The 18825-nt window shown below is 43.6% G+C and overlaps 1 long non-coding RNA gene across 3 annotated transcripts; it reads right to left on the bottom strand.

The window, feature by feature from the left end:
• Positions 1-1441: 1441 nt before the first annotated feature.
• Positions 1442-4892, bottom strand: LOC131892553 (uncharacterized). 3 transcript variants are annotated; one of them, XR_009374580.1, is made up of 4 exons: positions 3719-4892; positions 3226-3569; positions 3009-3136; positions 1442-2910 (listed from the first exon to the last, which is right to left on the bottom strand). It is a non-coding gene; the product is annotated as an uncharacterized LOC131892553 (long non-coding RNA). The 3 variants fall into 3 exon arrangements; XR_009374581.1 differs by having other exon boundaries at positions 1442-2105; positions 2171-3136; positions 3719-4891; XR_009374579.1 differs by having other exon boundaries at positions 1442-3136.
• Positions 4893-18825: the final 13933 nt, after the last annotated feature.

An 18825-nucleotide genomic window follows, 5' to 3' on the forward strand; every position in this document is an offset into this window, starting at 1 on the left:
ACAGAATAGTATTCGTAATAGGAGCAAGAGAGAACAGACATGGCGCCATGGTGATAGATCCGGCCAGCAGGAGGAGGATAGATGTTATGTCTCAGTTCGGAGACCACGCGGCAGCGCGCCCACTCACGCAGAGGGAGAGCTTCTCGTTTAGTGTGCACGATAGAGATACACATATAGTGTGTGTTTGTTTAGTATGTGGTCGAGAGCGCGGTCTCCAGTGAAACAGGTACCGATTACCGGGGAGAGACGTCGAGCCACGTGCTCGTTTCGGAATAATCGAGTTGATAGACCTTTTCGGAAGTCAAGGCCCGGAAAGTCGCACCAACTTTGGTCCTTCGAGCCGGATCGTGCAACGCGCTGGGTTCTGTACATGAATAGACCCCGGATTGATCAGATTTAGACGGATTTTTCTTCACTGACACTTCTTCCTAGATCGCAATGGCGAATAAGGAAGTTGATCAATTTTTTGGGCAAAAAGACCGTGAGGAACCTCAGGTTCCAGAGGAACTCGATCCCAGATTAAGGAGTTGCGGAGACGAATGGGCGCAAAAAAGAGATCGATCACTCGCTCTTAAAGACGGCCAGTCCGATTTGAAGGGCAAACCACCAACGTCGAGGACCGCATTGAAAGCTAAAGGTGCCCCTGTGAGGAATTTGGTGATGAGCTTGAGCCCGAGAAGTTGTGAACCAAGTCGCTGATCTGGAACAGGATGAAGAAGAGCTGGATCGATTAGAAGACTATTTCACTGCTGAACAAGGACGAGTGCTCAACATGATTGCAGAAGTTAAAAATCCTATGGAACGTCGGGCTGAGGAAGAGAGCACGGAGTTTGGCTCGGGACAAACTGATTTAGCTCGATTTAGGAAGGAGGAGCGACGCGTGATTCAAATCTAAGCTTCAAGAAACCATGAACAGGCCGATAAGTCGATCAGAAAAGCGCAAACTCGAGAGCCCAATTGGAGGAACTAAGATTTGGGTGAGGGGCCCAAGTTTTAAGGATCTCCTACTCGAGAAGGAGGTCGATCCAAGGATGAAATGGAAGAGCAGGGGCCTGCCACTTGGATGAGGTTGAACCAAGATCGCGCCCAGGAAGCGAACCGCGGGCAGTCGTCAGTTAAGGAGCTCAATCTGGAGGTGCGATGCAGTTTTTGGAGGTAATGTTCGAGTAGTATGATTTGGGCCAACATGTTCGAATCGTTAGTCCAAAACACTCAAAGTTGAAACGCAAACTCGACTCCAAAACGTAAACAACTAGTTCCCACGTGCGGAGTCTATTATTTAACGTTCTAATTTTGTAGACGGTAATCAGAATGCTAGAGGGTGACAGCAGCTTGACAGCTTGATAGGTTGCGAAAGCACCTCCATGACCTAGCGAAACCTTTTCTATGACTGCGATCACCGACCACCGGGAAAACAGTAGGAAAGTTGAAGATACATACATAACTTAAGTATTTTATATTTTCTTGAAGGGATACAAAAACGAACAAGGGATCGATCATTACGTGGAATTTTCATGGTCGGGACATTTCCAAGAGCATTCTTCTATTTTATTGTTGCGGACGTCAACAACCCCTACGCAATCGGCATGAAACCATTTTTCACATAGGTCGCATTGTATGTAACCTTTTAGATTTCGCTTGATACTGCTCAAGTTGCCACCTTTTTCACACATTCCAAATGCTCTTTGCCAAATCAAACTTCTCACAAAGCTTCCAATTTCAATGAAGGAGGAGCATTCATGAAGCTTACTGAAAACTGATTGGAAGTTCATAGTGAGCAAGAACATCCAGCAAGGATTGTCCAACGGAGAGTTTTCACATTCTTGAAGCAGCTCACTTGCTGGGCTTGAATAGGCATTTCTTTTCAAAGCATTCCGCTTCTGTTTGAATTTAGGCGGGGTAAAAATTGAAGGAATACGTTCCCTCTTTCTTCCATGATCTGCTTTCGGAAATACGTTGCCTTGCGTAAGATTGGACACTGTTTTGTTCACTTCCTCTAATTCTTGAATCACATGACTCTTCTCATTCAAAGGACGATCCATTTCCAGAAGTGTAATGAAATTCCTAGCAATCGAAATGGCCTTCAGTCGCCTGGCTTCTAGATCCTGAAAATGTATTTCATAAAATAGTGACTATTTATAAAAATCAAAATAATATCAAGAAAACATACCTCTGTAGCAATTTCCTCACAAACGACATCGTCGGCTCCATGTCTGATTTTCATCGGCTCTTAGTCCGGTATCGTCGGCTCCATGTCCGATTTTGTCGGCTCGTATTCCGGCATTTTCATGTGCTTCTCTAGCATCGTCGGCTCCATGTCCGGTATCGTCGGCTCCATGTCCGGTATCGTCGGCTCCATGTCCGATTTCATCGGCTCCATGTCCGGTATCGTTGGCTCTATGTCCAACTTCATCTGTTCCCTGTCCTTCTTCACAGTTTTCAGGGTCGTTTGCCCTACCACAAGCTAGTACATTTCTTGGGGTTGTTATTGGGGGCAAATCTGACATACTGATTAGGTGGCAATGCTTGCACAAGTTGTGCAACGAATACGACATGCAATTGCAGACGTAATAATGGCCACAAGAGCTATTTGTGGGACATTGGGAACAACGCACCAAACAGTTTGCCTCAGAACACCCAACTTGGTTTCTTTGCAAGAAGTATTCTGCGGTTTGTGACGTGATAATAAAACCTTCTTCACTGGTAGATATTTCATACTCATTCAGATTTTTGGGGTGTTGAGACTCTTACGTAAATTGCATTCGTGATGGTTTGTGCGCTCCTCTGATTCCATGACGAATATAAGCCTGCTTACGGCAATACCATTGGTCGACTCTGATTAAGTCGAAACACAATTCGTCCATCCTCTTGCTCCTTTTGAGCCCGAAGTCTTTAATGGTTCGATGGTATCTGTGATGGATGAATATTTCAAGATTAAAGGTGCCACAATTATAACAACAAGGTTTTTGAAGGTTCATTCAATTGAAGTTTTTCAGTGGAACACTAACCGTTTGATATTCAAGTTATGGTCTGTAGAACCAACAGTGAAGCAACGTGCCCACTCTTTGGGTTTTGAAATTTTTCCGTTTGGACCATAATTCTCTTCAAAATAGGTCCACCCATTCGTTTAAGTATCCTAAGTAAAGTGAGTGAATCATACCATCAATACGCCAAAGTGCTTCTCAAATCTACCGCCACTGATGGTGAAAGGAAAATGTGTTTTACCTAATCATGTCGTAATTTGTAGTAAAAAATCCAGAAATCGTTTTCCTCTGGAATGGGGCGCAAACGTCGAAGGCATTGAAAGAACTCTGAATCATGGGGCAATAGATGCTTTTTCCAGGCGTTTTCTACATGCCAGGCACATTTTACGAGTTTGACAACGTAATTGGGGAACGTCTCTTGCCATGCCTTGGCAAAAGCCCCGGCCAAATTGGACATCAAAACTTGAACCTTCTTGACCGCCCCTGGCGCCGCCTGATTTAAAACACTAAAGGCAGTTTTAATGATGTTGGTAGATTCTGATTCAGGAATGACTTGAAATATCGGGACACCTTCTCCTCTTACATCTGAAAAGTGATTTAAATCAGAAACAAATTAACGCAAATTCTAATACCATATCTTATGTACCGTAAAATATTTTCAAATACCGTAAACATTAATGTTTGCTATCAACTTACCTTTCACCATTAATGTGATTAAAATGAACTTCNCTTACCTTTCACCATTAATGTGATTAAAATGAACTTCGATCGGTTCGTCCCGTGTGTTCCGTCAATATAAAGAGTGCATGGGTTCTGATGAAACCGCTCAAGCATAGAGTCCGTTGCATAAACAATGATGCTTGTGCCCCCGCTTTCACCCTCTTGTTTTCAATAGTTATTGGAACCTGGTGGTGTGCATGTCCTTCAAAGGAAAATGCGCGAAAATCTACCTGCTCCATCAGTTTGCAGATATTTTCGAAGTCTGACAATTTCTTATCGATCTCCAGATCGACGTAAAGACGTTCTAAATTCCTTAGGTCTTGTATCGTGATAAGCTTATAATCAATGTTTTCATACACGGTGGGAGAGCAATACTTCTCCAGGATGATTGCCTTAGGAACGCCAGTTTTGAGAAGAGTTATCAACATGTCTTTGGAAACTTTCAATACTCTGCATTGACGGATCTGGAACTCATGAGAATGAGTTGTACACCCACGCAATTGGCACTTTTGGCGTGAGTTATTACACTCAGATCTCCCACCACTTGATTGACAAACACAAGTTCGTTGCATGACAATAGAAAATTGCGCATTACAGGCGTAGATTGGCTTGGGGATCGTCTTTCTCCTCTTGGGCGATTTAGGATTTTGGCAGTTTTGGGTTGATGCCTGTGAACGACGAAGCCGACAACGGCACATCACATAATTGGGCTTGGACATTGAAATGCAAAATGTTTTGTCAAGTTCCTTGCTGTGAACCCAAGCCTTAGCAGAGTTAATGTCATCGAAATCTTCTCGGAGCAATTGATGGTCATGGATAGGCTCTTGACATGGAACATGGTTCTTGGTATCTTTTAAGTGACGTTGTATGGTAAAAGGAACTGCAAAAACTTTTTTGCATTGCTCGCAATGATAGTCTGAAACATGGAAATAAATTGTATATTAGTCATCTATGGCAAATCATACTCTATTATAAGTATTTTTGATGTTAGGGGGCTACTGAATGACCTCAGTGCCCTGGGGGAGGACATTGCCCTACAATCCAACAAGGAGGTCAAACCCTTCGCGGCTGTGGCAGCAAAAGTGACGTGTACAACCTACCCCCACGAAAGATTCATCTGCGCCAATGAGGACACCAGGCGCAAAATTACCGAACCCACCTGGGACAAATTCCTGGCCGCCTTGGAATTGGCATCTTCGAGGAGATGATGAAATCGTGCGGCCTGAAATTCAAATCACAATGGTCGTACTTTGCCCCCTCTGGATGCGGGCGAGTGGGATGTCTGGACGCTGAATCGGCGGCTTGGTTGGACCAGTTAACGTCCAAATACACTGATGACATGGGTGACTCTCTGAAGGCAGGGAAACGCGGGGATTTTGGAAGCCTTCACAAGATGTTCATCCATGTTCCAGGTTGTATAAAGAATATTAAGGATAAGTTTATGGATATGATTCTTGTCCAAAATTGTCTGTCAGGAACATTTCGGGCCTTCAGTGTGAAGGACGGGAAGTGAACCTCTAAGTCAGGAAAAGAGGGTTCCGGGACCCATCTCCAAGTTGGGATCGACGAGGAGCTCAAGAACGCCATTATGGCCAAGAGCAAGACGCTGTTTCTTGGTTCAAGGTCTGTCAACTTGTCAATCTCAGATAATGGAAAGAGGAAGGGAATGACTCAAGAAATTCGCACAACGGCCACAGCTCCGGTAGCCAAGCAGTCGAAGTACGACCTCACAATCATAACAAGTAAGGAGGATTTCTATAAGCTGCCAAAAACTGGTAGACAGAAGTACCGCATAGCAATGGAGGCCCAGGGGCTAAAGCCTTATGAAGCCAAATCAAGACCTCACCGTTAAATAACCCCCACAATTGCTCCATCAAGGCTCTCATTGAGCTCTTCTGCTGCTCTCCCTCAGACCTGAGAGGGAACAGACCAATACTCGTCGTGACGCAGTGATTGCGGCCACGGCCAAAGCCAATGCTCAACAACTTGTGGAGGTCCAGTCTTCCTCGATGGGCTCGACCGGGACCGCCGGAATCCCAGCACCGGAGACCAGGACAGAGCTGAGTGGAGTGGAATTCAGGGCAAAGGAGCTTGCGGAGAAGCAACAAGCCAATTGCCGAAAAGCCGAAGCAGGCTCTACTGATAACAAAAGCATGTCTGCCCGTAAGGGAAAGCCTAGGGATCCTCAGAACCTGAAGCCGCCCCACTAGTGGCAGTCCACTGTTACGGAATTTGTCAAGGAATTACTCTAGTTATAACTTGAGGACTTAAATAAATAAAAAAAAGGTTTTTACTGGGGACTTATTTTACAAAATATGATGATGATTTATTTGGGGACTTTGTTGATATGGTGTGAACAGGAATGATAATAATGGCAAGAATTCATATGAAATGAAAGAAGAGAAGAAGAGAAAAAGAAGAAAAAAAGAAACAACAGTAGTGTCCCCTGGTAACCCTTAAGCCGCGCGGCTTTTTTTCAAGGGCACCAACTCTCATTTGATTTTGCTAGGGATGCATTGAGAGATTTTTCGATTTTGGGCTAGTTGGTGATTTCATGTAAAAATACTGTCAGGAGATGGAGCGTGATTTGTTGGTTTCCTTCGGCTTATCTAAGGACCTTGGCAAGAAAAACAGTTCTTCGTGTGACATATTGTTTGGTACGTAGAGGTAATTGATTTCGTTAAATGAGAGGTCCAATTGAGTACTGAGTTGCTAAAATCAAAGGTCGTTTTGGTTGGAGTAATAAAATCATTCCAAGTTTTTGGGAACGAAAACCCTGGCAGTTTTTGAAACCAAGTTAGTCTGACTAATGGTAAGTTGAAAACTATTTTTCCGCTTCTTCCTTCTCTATAATGAAACCAGTTTAGACTCGCTGGAAGAGCGCCTTTCACAAACTTGAACATAAACTGGATTATCTTCGTTTTTGCTAAATCTTTAACTTTGAGGATTCGCCATTTCCTAAATAACGACTAATCATTGACGGGTCTGAGATCCCGTTCTCAGACTCTGCCACTTACCTAGGGGTTGAGCTCGACAAAAAGTTGAGCTTTTCTGCACATGTTACCAATAAATTTAAGAAAGCCAAGCGACTTCTTATGAAACTAAAGCAAGGTATAGGTCAGCTCAGGGCCCTACCCGTCCAATATGAGTTGGATGTACACTGCTATAATTAGGCCCATGATCTCATACGGTTCCATCGTATGGAGGAAGAGGGCTAAATTCAAGATAATACAACTGGACCGGCTCCAAAGGCTGGCCATGTTACTAACAACCCATATTATCAAGAGCACCCCAACCCGGGGTGTTGAGATCTGTAATGATCGCTCGAGGTTGAGTTAGCATAGCCAGCTTGTTCCGTTGTTGCATGACCGGTTATTTCCCCTATCTCTATGCCACCTCATCATTCTAGAATTGTCCATTGACTCGTTCACATTTACTCCATCTCACCCGAATTACACATACATTTTAAATACTTGGCTTACGATCTTTCCGTGGCGCAGTCGGTTGCTCATATCTGATCTGTGGAACAGTAACCGACTTGCATTGGTGGTCCCGTCGACATACCCAGTGGTTGGTTCCCGATTTTGCGTTGGATATGATTTCGCTTACTCTCCTGATGGTGGATTTGGAGTCGTTGAATGGTGGTCGCATATATCGTTTCAATATGGTCTGGTCATTCTCCAAGTTTATATGAACATCGTTCATTGGATTGGTTCAACCCGCTCATACGCCTGTGGATAAACTTCAGTAGTTGAGTATTACTACTTTATTCCTTGTCTATCATGGCTAGTCGGGATGAGCTGTTGAAGCTTAAGGCTTCTCGAAAAGGTTTCAAAAGCCTTACTTCAAGATGCAAGCGTGTAACTCTCGATACAATTGATTCGTATGTTGAAGGTGATGACCCCTTCTACGTGGAAAGCAAGATTCAATCTTGGGAAGTAAAATGAAACCAGTACCGAAATGCCGAGGCCACTGTTGTGTGCCATTGTGCGGCCGATGATAACGATAGGAACAAGGACTTAGATTCCCACGAGGATGCTTTCAATAAGGCTAACCTCAGGGTCGGAGGGTTCCGTCACGATTTTGATAGGACTACGAATTCTCCTTTGGATGGAGTATCGAATGCCTTGCCGTATCCCGCTTCAAGTTCTAGTCTTCCCAAACTGAATATTAAGCGTCCCCCTATGTTGGAAGAAGATACCAATTTACGTACTTTCATTCAGTGGTGTCCAGTGTGGAACAATTATTGTACCTTGATTGCTTTGTGGCAAAGGGACAGAGCCACTCAAGTGTCACTACTCTGGGAGTGTTGCAGCCCTGGATTTCTCCAAATTGTGCACCATTCTTTGGGAATCAAGCCAGATACTGGACGAAACGTTGATGAAATTATTCAAATTATCCGAGATCATTTGAGGAGTCTCCGGAGTGTCCATCTTGATATGCGAGATCTCCTGCTAGTTAAACAACAAGATGGGCAGGATTATACAAGTTTATGTTATGTACTCCGAGAGTAAGCCTAATTTGCAGACTTAGCAAACATTACTCAAGATAAATTGCTAATAGCATTATTGCTGCAGGCCATGAAGAGTGAAGACGACAAAGCAAAGATTATGGAGCGAAATCCTAAGACTTTTGATAAAGCACGTTTCCAAATTCTTGAACTTGAAACGTCTCGCCGTGGGGCCAAGGGGATGTCTGCGAGTTCCTCCCACAATCACGTGTTTGCGGCTCGTGTGAAGTCCCATTATCGTTCCCAAAAGGATAAGTCTTTCAAGAAGTCGTACAGCGGTTCTTGTAAGTACTGTGCTGTGCACTGTTCTCGGTACTTGATGAAATTTGCAAAACACAGACAACTTAAATGCTCTGGGGTATGTTTGATTTATCTGGGGAATCTTCAGAAACAAGAAAACTTACGAAATCAGTGGTGGTCATGGATCTAGACCCACGAATACAAACAATCAAAAGTATTTCATAAACCCGTATGTAACTTAAAGTGCATATCCTATTCGGTGTCCAAGACCAATGAACTCACAAGTTCATGCGTCATGTCTAGACGTCTGGCCTTGAGAAAAGCGGAACAAACTGCAGTTTGACAACCGATCATTACCTAGCAACCAGGCCCATCACACGTAAGCGTTCTAGAAAAGGTCCCGTGACTCCCCATTGCACTGGATATTTCTGAGGCAAACACTGTAGTCACGGGCCCTCCTCCTTCTAGAACATCAACCTCGGGTATAAAAAGCCGTCCCCAGAGCAAAGAAAAAGAGTTGATATGATGAAGTGAAACGTAATACAAGTTTATACTTCATTCTGGCTCCACTTTGGAGCGAGTAAAAGCTCCTTCAACTTTGACACAAGACAGAAAAGTCTTCTTGTGTTGAAGTGTTAAAAAAAAGAGTTGATATGATGAAGTGAAACGTAATACAAGTTTATACTTCATTCTGGCTCCACTTTGGAGCGAGTAAAAGCTCCTTCAACTTTGACACAAGACAGAAAAGTCTTCTTGTGTTGAAGTGTAAAAATAGAGTTGATATGATGAAGTAAAACGAAACACAAGTTAATCTTCATCTTGGCTCCACTTTGGAGCTAGCAAGCTCTTTTAACTTTAGCATCAGATCAAAAGTTGTCTGGTGTCGAGGTGCAATCAATTTCGTAAAGAGAAGTGCAAAGTGCAGACAGTGAATCCCTGTACCGAGGAGTCGAAGAGGCCAAGCCATCCTTACCCCTTATATCCCTGACCAACTTGAGGGTGGTATTCTTTTTAGGTTTCCTCTTCTTCATTTGTGTACTGTCCACTGGTCGTAACTCAGTTTGCATTGAGAACTGGCTTTTGATATCTTGATCGAGCATCGCGAGATTTCATAGCTAATTCTTTCTGAGTCGTTTTGTGTACTGTCCACTGGTCGTAACTCAGTTTGCATTGAGAACTGACTTTGATATCTTGATCTAGCATTGCGAGACTTCATAGCTAATTCTTTCTGAGTATTACCTGATTATTGTCGTGATTCAGATTGGCATTGGGACTGGCATTGGTAACCTCGCTTGGTTCAATACGGACCGTTGCATTGGAGGCTTCCATATCCAATCTATCAATTTGAATCTAGTTGTTCGGATTGACCTGCATTGGGCGTAGGCTCCGGCCACCGCCGCGGCAATCCGTTGTACCGTAAATCTATCGTAAGTTAAGGCACTCTGTCCTCTCTCTATCTCAAAATCATCCTCATACTTGGTCAGAGAAAAGGTGAACGAGTCAACGGCTGAGCTAAGGTAATTTCCTATGTCACATAACATATGAACACTGTACTTACACAAGAAATACAATTAATGGTGAAACGGTATATCCAGAGTTTGTTGTTCTTCATTCTTTGGGACAATAGTGTTGGCTCTAAAAACCCTATAACCGGAGATCTTTAGATAGGTCTAAACAAATTAAGCCCTAGTAAAATAGGTGCTCTCTTTAAAGGGCGCTATCTTGGCAGGTAACCTATTGCTAGGGTCAGAGACTGGAGAGTCTCATGTTCCGTTGTTGTTTTGGGAATTAAAATAATTTATCGGAAAAAGGGAGACCTTCAATCTCATCCTTGTACGGAACATACTACCCTCTCTTTTTTGGTGCCGCGACCCGGGATTTCAACTTTGATTCCCATATTTTTGTGTGAGCCACACGGTGTCCTTTGGATTGAGTAATTACAACTCGTCCATTGCCATATTGACGTAAAATATCTGGTAAGAAGTCCGGGACATTGACACTTGCATTTGGTATTCAATTTGAATGAATTCAAGGGATTTTGACAAATGATTCAACGGTGTTTTATCAACGAGGAAAATTGATAGGTTGGTGAGCAATAACTATATTGATTCAGTGAGCTTATGAATGAAAAAGTCCTCCAAGTGTACATCCTTGAAATATAGCTTATTCAAGGAAAAGTTCATTGCTTGGGGTGGCCTTTACTGACAAATTCACTTAAATCCAACAGAGTTATTGGGCAAGACTGGTTTGTGAAAATTGCGATGTTCCATGCTTGTAAAATAAATAAGTTGTAGCTGTAAGCTTGTCCATCATGTCTTTACCGAAGCCCAAAATAATGGTCCTTCGACAGGAGAGGAAAAAGAGAACGAAAGAGCGCAACGATGGGGTTGATGCGCTTTCCAGCGCCCATACCCTGCTCTCAGATGAGTTTGCGCGGTCGGACCCAATTCCGACTATGTTGAAGGGGTTCCTCGCCTTAGCAAAGGGTCATCTGGAAACGTTGAGAACTGCCCAAGCCGAATTGTTAAAAATAACAGACGAATCTGAGCAAATAGGAGAGCAACAGGTTTTGGCTCGTTTGGAGCAGCAATTTCAAACTTTGGATGAAAGATATAACAATTTGATCGGGAAAAGTAAGGAGAGACAAGACGTTCTATCTCTCATCAAAGAGCGAACGCAGCCCGTTGCCACGCCTGCGGGAGATGGCAAGCACGAAGCCGATCCTCTAAGTGAGGAAAGAACAGTACCTATCGATCCAGCCAGCACGGGAACGCGCTCGAAGGTAGTGACAAGACACGAGAGTGAGAATAGCAGCCAAGTCGGTTCGGCGGAGAACGATTATCTCATGCATCAGGCTAGCCAGATCTCGTACAATTTTCAAAAGGAAATGCAGTTGATGAAGTCCTGCCTGGAGGAAGTACAATCCATTCGACAGAAAGTGACTGGTGACTTGAATGAAGCGAGGCAACTCATGACCGACAGAGTAGGACCGTATGCTCCAGGAGTAAGAGAGCGTGCGGCTGTGAATTGGCCCGGCCCGGCAAGCGCTCCGGTTGAAGATCCCACTCACCAGCAATGGCATGTAGAGGGAGAAAGAAGATCGGCCTATCCAAGTCTTAGGCCCACTTCGGATATGGAGCGTGCCACTCGGCCCCCTCCATACCCACACGGTACTAACCATCACGATGCTGGTGGCTTGCCAATGCACTCCACCCCAAGAGACCGTTCAGGTTGGCACAGATCCCATAATTTGCCGGATCCAGGACGAGTCACTTTCCCTCAGCATAGCAACATTTGGCAAACATCTTTACGAAGCCCTAGAGAAAATCATTGGGCAGAGAACAACTCGACGACGGGGCTCCAATTTACGCACAAACTACCGACTCTTTGAGTAGGCACCTTTAGCGGGAGTTCGTCAAAAGAGTTCTATGAATGGTGGCCTATATATCGGGATGTCTATCATGAAAGGCCAGAATTGGACGAAACAAGCAAGCTCACTTATTTGAAGCAGCATTTATCGGGCGTTCCGTTGGCAATTACGTCGTCGCTTTATGACTATAAACGAGCCATCGACAACTTAATCCATATATATGCCGTTCCCCGTAAGCTTATTCAAGAAATGAATCGTCACCTCAGAGAACTAAAAGCAAAGAGAGTTAACCTGATCAATTTGCTTGTAGGAGTCAATAGCTATGTATCACTCCTCAACGTCCTTAATCAGGATCCGTATCAAGCACTCTCTAATGTCTTGGTGACGGTTGGCGAGTTGCTGCCTCGAGAAGTTTGTTTGGATTGGACAAAAATTATGACAGGAAAAGACAAGAGGGGTGAGCCGGTTTCTATTCTGGATTTTTCCGAATTTTTGATTGACTCCATCAATCTGTACCAATCTACTGGAATCAATGCCTATACATTCGAAACACCATCGGCAGTAAGGCCTCAAAAGCAATTGATACAAAAGGAACCGAGAAGGGTCACCCCACCCGAACCCAAATCTACCATTATGTACAATGCCAGTACCACCATGGGGCAGAGAAAATGTCCATTCTGTGAGGAGACATCGCATAAATCAATCAAAGAATGCGGAAAAATAAAAATGTTTCCTACCCAAGCCAGAAGGCAATTGGCAGAAGCCAACTATCTTTGCTATCTATGTCTAATCCGTCACACTTTTGCTGAATGCACTGCTCCTTTGTGTAGTGTATGTAATAAGCCACATCATACGTTGTTGCATAATGACTATTCCAAAGTAACTTCGAAACAAAAACCACCGGCTCGCAACAGTAAATCCAAAGTGACAAACATGCAGGTTGAGACTATGATGGAAGAAGAGCCAGAAGAGCCAGAAGAGCAGGAGTGCGAGGAGACGCTTACGGAAGGTGAAGAGTGGGAGAGCGAAAATGATGAGACAGAGGTAGACACATCCGACCGGGAACAGGAAAATTCAGATTACACTGCCGATGTAGGCCAAGGCCCCTCTAGAACCCTACAAAGTACACCCCAGGTAGGATTCCAATCTCCACCGAAAACGGTGCCCAGTTCAATGGCATTGACCAGCCTGATACCAACATCACAGAACTCAATTCTTCAGGTCTTACAATTAACGATGAGAGGCTCGGAGGGAAGATCTGCTACGGTCTATGCTTTGCTAGACTCCGGTTGTACCACGTCTTTTATCAAACATTCCTTGGCTAAGGCACTGGGCCTAGAAGGTACACGCGTCAACATGCGTATTCATACCTTGGGTAAACAAGTAACAGAACAGAGAAATCATGAGGTGGTCGACTTTAAGATTGAAAATGCCAATGCTTCGATGAAAATGTGAGCAACCGCAATAAAAACCATTTGTTCTCCAATTCACACTTTCGATCCAAACACTTGGAAGCAATTTGAATCGGTCGAAATGGCGTGCCCGAACTTAACGGGCAAAGTTGATATTTAGCTTGCTTATTGGAGTTGATTACTTGGGGGAAATTTACTCTAAGGAGAATGCACAAACTTCGAAGGCGGTTCCCCGTCTTGTATATACAAAGTTTGGACACTGTTTGATGGGAACCAATGTCAATAGCTCAAACGTCACTGCGAAGCCCAATAGCACGGCCATGCACACTGTTAGTGTTTTCACGGGAAAAACCACCATTCAGCAAGACTTGACACAACTCTGGACACTTGAGTCCATTGGGATAACTGACGATAGCACTGACGCTCTAACAGCCGCAGAAACCCAAGCGATAAAACACTTTGACAGCAATACCACCATCCATAATGGGCGGTACGAGGTCTCCCTCCCTTTCAAGGTGAACCCCCCCGTGTTGAACAACAACTTTCCCCAGGCATTAAAATGTTTCGAGGCACTGCAAAGGCGGTGGAAACGAAACCCATCTTTTTCCAAAGCTTATCACCAAGCCATGCAGGAATACTTTGACAAGGGTTTTGCCCATATCGTTCCACCACACGAGGTAAACACGGGAAATCAGGTCTTCTACCTCCCACATTCGGCAGTTATTCGCAAAGAAGCCGTCACCACGGAAGTCCGCATTGTCTTTAATGGCTCGGCCACGTACAAGGGCACCTCCCTGAATCAACAATTGCTGATTGGACCGAAGTTGCAAAAAGATATTGTCGACATCCTTCTCCGAATGCAAACGAGTCCTATTGTACTAGCTGGGGATATTTCTAAGATGTTCTTGCAAATCAATCTCAGTCCAAATGACCAAGATGTGGTCAGGTTCTTAAGGGAAAATCCAACGTCGGGCGAGATTCAGATTTGTTGATTTTCAACCCTCGTCTTTGGCTTGACATGTTCCCCTTACTTGGCAAATGCTGTCATTCAACATCTGGCCAAAAGCAACGCTCAAGCGCACCCCTTAGCATTTAAAATCCTGCAAAATGACATCTATGTTGATGATGTTTTTATCTACGCGGACACAGCAGATCAGGCAATTGAGCAACTTCAGGATGTCACCAAGTTATTGGAGAAAGGAGGATTCAATCTAACAAAATTCATTTCAAATTGTCCAGAAGTTTGTAAAAGAATTCCGTCTGATAAACTCAACCCAAAGGCCCTTTTGGACCTTCAGGAAGATGAACAAAAGGGAAAAACGTTAGGTGTGTCATTCCACACCAACACGGATGAATTAATTTATAAAATTCATTCCATGGCTTCCACTTGGGACACAAGCATTCCAGAAACAAAACGAAGTGTCTTATCCAAGTTGGCCAGCATTTTCGATCCACTAGGTCTAGTATCACCGCACACCATCCTTTTAAAGATATGTATGCAAAACATTTGGAAACATACCAATATTGATTGGAACTATACTTTGCCTCCCGCGATTCAGACCGAATGGAATCAAGCAATTCAATCCTTGCTCAGCCAAGAAACATTGCGTTTCCCACGGTACATTGGATTACCTGACAATCAACAGCAAGCAGAATTGCATATTTTTTGTGACGCTTCTCAAAAGGCCTACGCAACTTGTGTGTACGTGCGCTACGTAAGCAATGAACAAGTTAAAGTCACCCTGTTAATGGCAAAAGCGCGTGTAGCCCCCACAAAATCGCTTACCCTTCCGCGCTTAGAACTTATGGCTTGTAAAATAGGTGTTGGCCTGTACAAGAAAATCGCCGCCACCATGAACAACATAAAAAACGCTCATTTCTATACCGATTCAATGATTGCATTGCATTGGATTAACACAGATCCCGCCCATCTTAAAACTTTTGCATCCAATCGCGTAAAAGAAATCACAGGCCACACAAGTTGTAATCAATGGCATTACATTGCCACGAAAGACAATCCAGCAGACATTCCTTCAAGAGGATTAGTTAACACCACTGCCATGAACACTTGGATAAGGGGTCCGACTAATTTACACCAACCAAACTGGCGTCCAAAACCCCTAATTGATTTACCTCCAGCCCCAAAGGAGGCCTCTGTTGAATTGAAAAACGCGTTTCAGGCGTCTTGCACGGATAACAATGACTCGGTTTGTGCTTTGGCCCAACATGACCAAGACGAAATTCTTTTGGGAAATCTGAACATCAATCGTTTCAATTCTTACTTATTCGTCGTTAACCTGATCTGACTTGATGCTAACAGCTGATCTGCTTCGTTCTGAAATTCCTAAAAAAGTTGCGGTCCTCTTAACTCCTCTCCACCATGGACAATAGACCATCACGCACAGGCCAACGTAGTATGGATGAAGGAAGTTCAACAAAAAAACATGGCCGTCGTTGTCAAACCTTATTGTAAAAGACCGTTATTTGCCTCCGAATCATCCCTTGGCCAAATTTAACCCCTTATTCAATCCTCAAGGTCTAATATGTATGAAAGGGCGTTTGACGTTATCAGATAATCCTATTCAAGAGTTACCAATTCTTCCTGGCACACCACGAATGGTACACCTGTACATTCAGTTCGTTCATGTTCAATTAGCATGTTACGGCTTTGACCAATTGCAAGGCACCTGAGACAAACTGTTTGGATCTTAGGTGGTAAACGAACCTTACGCAAAGCAGTACATCATTGTCCAAAATGCTTTAAGGATCGCTTGAGTCAAGCGTACCCCCCTATTTCTCAACTCCCAGCACCTCGCCGTCGTCTACGCACCACCTCACCAGTACTGGCCTAGATTACGCAGGCCCACTTTTTGTGAAACAAAGGGGAGGGTAATGAAACAGAAAAAAGGTACATCTTGTTGTTTACTTGCATGACCACACGAGCGATTCACTTAGAGCTAACGGAAAGGTCTAATACCGATGAAACCCTTATTGCCATATCAAAATTCGTTGCTAGGCGAGGTACACCTCATTTATTCATGTCGGATAATGCAAAGGCCTTAAACAAACGGGACAATTTCTAAAAGAGCTGACATCAAAAGCCATCAGATGGATCTTTATACCACCATACACACCTCACCAAGGGGGAGCATGGGAAAGATTGTTAAAAACAGTCAAAACTCACTTAAGGAGAACGATCGGATCAGCCCTACTTGCACATAAAGAATTAGAAACCGCCTGGTTCAGATCGAAGGCATTATAAACTCAAGACCGATTTCCTACATGTCGGATGATCCCATGTCATTAGAACCCCTAACGCCAGGACATTTTTTAATCGGCAACCAATTCTGAGTATGCCGACGAAGGTGGATTCTCATCAAGAAATTCGCTTCCAAAAAGCTTACAAACACCGACAAATGGTCATTGCCCGATTTCAAAGACGATGGCGTATAGAATACCTTGGAGCTTTGCAGAATCCTCGACTAAGAAAACGAATAACCCCCGAAATTCAAGTTGGACAACTCGTATTTATAAAACCTGGGGGAGAAATTATCAAAACAGAAGTGGCCAATGGGCAGAGTTATCGAAACTCATCCAGGCCCAGACGGTGTTGTACGAGTGGTGACTCTGAGAACGCAAAATAATATAGTCAAACGGGGAGTTAACCACATATACCAGTTAGAAGAAAAATTGGCAGAAGGAACAAAACACTCAGACGACTAAAGAGCAAATTCCAATAGTCCCCACCAAAAAGTAAACACAAAAACGGCAAATAACCAGGGAAACAAGCAAAAAAGAAACGAGACAACTCAAGACAAACAAGTTACCAGAAAAGGTCGAACCATCAAAAAACCGCACAGATTTGCCAATGCTTTAACCAGCTTGGCCTTATAGTCTTGTTGATATGCTCCTGTATGGCTGACACACAAGAGACCCTATTGAACGCAAACGGAATACCCCAAGCAGTAACAGCAAATAACTCTGATCAAAACACAGCAGAACCACCTCCATTTGACATCCTACCGATCGATAAACCTTACATGTTAGAAACATTAGGAACCATTTACACGGATTGACGGTTGGCCATTTAGTTTTCACAATCCAGCTAGAGGAGATGACTCAGCTCACTGAATCAGTTGAAACTTGGTGCGAAAAGTTGCATACTTCGGAAACATTTTGGATGAACGGGGACACTTGGAAAAAGAATAAACCAAAACTAATCGCAGCAGGTCACAAATGTAAAGGAATGCACGCTAAGATGAACATGGAAGACTTGTTAAATACAACTCTCTCTCTCAAGTGGTTAAACACCAACGACCACCGCCGAAAAAAGCGCTTCCTTGCATCTTTAGGAGCGTTTGCAGTGGGAGGCGCTATTACTTTTGCTGCAGAACAAATTTCCCATCTATTTGGAAGCTCTGCGACGTATAACAACGAAAAAGTGATGGCTGAACACATAAGAAAAACGGAGCAAAAGTACATCATTTGGGAGTGTTAGACGCTCAGTTTCAGGAGGCGATTAAACACACACAGCATTTGATAGAAAACCAATTTACCGAAGAAAAACTGGATGTATTCTTGATAAAAGTAGACCAAATACTAGAAAAACTGGTAGAAGATCATCGAACAATGGTCCACCAAATGCAAGATTTAATTGTCAATGTTTTACATCCCGGGTTGTTTTCCCTGAATGCTGTTGATATGGCGATGAGTAACCTCAACACTAAATTATCAAAAGATCAAAAGAAAATATTGTTGCAAGAGACTTCGGACATATTTCAATTGCCTTTCACTGTCGTCAAAGAATCGCAAGCTACATCTGTTGTAATGCATGTTCCAATTGGCGATCCGACTGAGACAATGACATTGTACAAAGTGCATACCCTACCTTTCAATGTGGGGTCAATGGGAGCTGTGACTCAGTTGAAACTTCCGGAATTCATGGCATATAATGGTGATCTTACGAGATACTCGCCAATCACTCAAAGCCAAATTGATAAATGCACAAAAATACAAGAACATTGGTTCTGCGAGGTTCATGTCATCTTCAAACACAATGGCCACCACTGTGAGGAAGACATGATGATGGAAAATAAGTTAGAGCGGGAGAATTGTGATGTTCAAATCATTGGGAAACATCCCCAAGTAAGGCAAATTGGTGCTTCCACCTTTTTACTTCACCATCCGATAGCCACTACAATCACAATTAAATGCTCGAACAATCAGACTTATACGCCAGAACTAAAAGGAACTATGTTATTCACATTAATGGGCTGTAGTGGAGAAACGGAAGATTTTATAGTCTATGGCAGCACGAATTGCTAAATCAACAGGCCAAGTTTCTCCACCCACCCCACGAGTACAATGTGGTAATTTCCTGGAAGAGCACGAGCTGAAACACCTGGAAGCCATCCAACTCCACAACATAGAACTATGACTGTTGATGATTTAATACTAGAACCACCAGAAGCTTGGTCAGTTCATCAAATTGTGCTCAGCATAGGAATTGCGACAATTGTCGGAGCAGTGTTTTATGGGAGCTTGGAGTTGTTGGAAATGTTGCAACCGGTCAAAGCGATCAAATGTTAC

The sequence above is a fragment of the Tigriopus californicus genome, unplaced genomic scaffold, assembly GCF_007210705.1.
Source record: "Tigriopus californicus strain San Diego unplaced genomic scaffold, Tcal_SD_v2.1 Contig31, whole genome shotgun sequence".
NCBI lineage: Eukaryota > Metazoa > Arthropoda > Copepoda > Harpacticoida > Harpacticidae > Tigriopus > Tigriopus californicus.